The sequence below is a fragment of the Alosa sapidissima genome, chromosome 8, assembly GCF_018492685.1.
Source record: "Alosa sapidissima isolate fAloSap1 chromosome 8, fAloSap1.pri, whole genome shotgun sequence".
Lineage (NCBI taxonomy): Eukaryota > Metazoa > Chordata > Actinopteri > Clupeiformes > Clupeidae > Alosa > Alosa sapidissima.
In genome coordinates this window covers 20,047,019-20,049,477 of record NC_055964.1, presented here as the reverse complement: position 1 = coordinate 20,049,477, position 2,459 = coordinate 20,047,019, and positions in this window count along the sequence as shown.

Genomic DNA, 2,459 nt, shown 5'->3' with positions numbered 1-2,459 from the left:
GCACCATAAAAACAAAACAATTGGCAAAGTTGTTTCTGACTAAAAATAAATGTGCAAGATGTCAGCAACATCAAGCTGGAATTTAAATTATTGAACTGAATTCCATTAGCAAACACTATCTAAACAAAATGTCAAACAATATTTCAGAAATGTTTGAAAACCTGATGATGTCTATAATTCCCTTCTAATGGCGTTTCTTTTAGCTAACATTACACATGTCTCTCCTGAGAGCCAGTGGTGAGTCTCCGTCGGGTGAATATGAGGTTTGAACATGAGGGATTATCCCTGATTTAGTCTAATCCCTTCATGTTGTTTAAAGATGCAAGGAGAACGCCATGGCATAGAAAAAAAGATATAATCCCATTAATTGTATTGACTGGCTATAAGATCTACACAAGGGAGGCTGTTGGGTTGGGAGGTTTTTAGATTTTTAACAGAAGCCTTCTATTACTGTAAAATCACCTAGTACTTTTGCAAGGAAATTGAACTAAATTGACATAACCATTCAACTGTGCACAGTGGCATGACAGAAGTAAGCGGGTTACACTGTGTGTCTGTGTGTGTGTGTGTGTGTGTGTGTGTATGAGAGAGAGAGAGAGAGAGAGAGAGAAGAGAGAGATAAGAGAGAGATTCTATTTTCAATTTTGTTCATTTCTATAGTGCCAATATACACTGAAATTGTGACAAGGCACTTTACAGAACCTGAGCCTGACCCCGACCAAGAAAGCACTATAGCTACAGTAGCCAGAACTAAACTCCCTTTTACCAGGAAGTAACCATGAGCAGAGCCCAGCTCATAAGGGGGGGCCCATCAGCTAAGAGACAAGCGTGCATAATCAAGTTGTCACTGCATTCAACACATTGGGCTGAGTCTGAATATTTAATGCATCCAATAAAAACACCCTTCTGGAAAGAACAATGACCCAGAGCACTGCGCCCAATTATGTAAGACCAATTAAGGAGAGGCAGTCACACTGTAACGTGTGCAACTGCTGCAAATGAAACATTATTTCATGGCAAATTTCAAGCAGTTCACTGCACTACGCTACTACATTAAACCTTGTGCATGTCACAAAAAAAATCATCTGATTTGGTGGGCAACTGCATGGGAAAAAAAACTTCAATTGAAAAAATAATTTTCACATTGATTTAAATCTTTTAGTATGTCATAGCCTTTCCTCTTTCTCCTCTTCTTTCTCCCTCAAACAAATCCCACGTGTGATGTGACAGCTAGCCTGCCTCTACTGTAGGCCTATGTTAGTATGTGCTCTTAATCTTTCATTAGTTTATTGGTTTTCCGCAGGACAGATTTTCCAAGAAAAAAATGTCTTTGCAGAAAGCTTGCCAAGTTCTTATTCCAATGGGAATGGTCTGCACGCTTTGATGCCACCAGAACTCACTTCAATAATGATGAAATATAAGCTTAGTATGCTTTTGCTACTCACAAAGAAAACATAGTTCAGCATTCTCTTAATCTTTTGCTTCTTGGGATTATTCTTGTTTCAGGTCAGGTTGCATGCATTTTTAGGTCGGACAAATAGTTGTGATTACAAACTGATCCTTCACTCCAGTTAATCTTTTGCCCAACAATGCAAACCCCGTCCTGTCATGACTAAAAGAATGACGTCATGACAGCACCTTGGTATTACACAAAGATTATCCACAGCTGAGATCTGTGATTCAGCACTGCAGTTTATCAGCCAGGCATTTTAACAGCAGACAGACATCATCCCACGGCTCTCTTGTGCAGAACGATCTCCCAACTGATGTGCAAATGATCGAACAACAAATGTGCAACTGTGCACACGGCTGTGGGGTTTGTGGACTTCCAAGTCTCTGAAGCCTGACCCAATCAATCACAGTTATCAAGGTTATCACTGGCATAACAGTTCGCCACCTGGAATATGACCCCATGTCTCAGTGCATGCCAAATGCACATCATGGGGTGAGGGTTTTAGATGGCAAGGTGAGGGTTTTAGATGGCATGTTGAGAGATTGTATTGGACTGCCCTGTGCCTCCATGCCCTGGGTGTTGCTGTTGCTGGTTATAGCGTGTGAGCGGAAGCCCTCTGTGCTGCAGGCCCACTGGGTCCTGGGCATGGATAGACTGTACTTATCGACCTGTGCTCCTGATATTATAGAGGAAACTACAGCGTGGCCCATTCACTTTTAATTAACATACGGGTGGCCAACCGACCAATCCTGATATGCGGAGCACTACGCAGACTTTCTCACAGTCTTCAGGAGTTAGTAAATGCTTTCCGTGCTTACAGAGGCATAGCTGGTTTGAGTGGTTATGTGTCTTCAGCTGACACATTGTTTCTACACTGGCTTGTAATAGATTGATTTTCTAAGGAGGCTGCTCCCTGTATCACAAAACAAAATAAACCACAAAACCTTGTGATGAGAGGAAGTAATTCATTTTTGAACACAAGCCACGCTCTCTGGCAGAGAAAAAC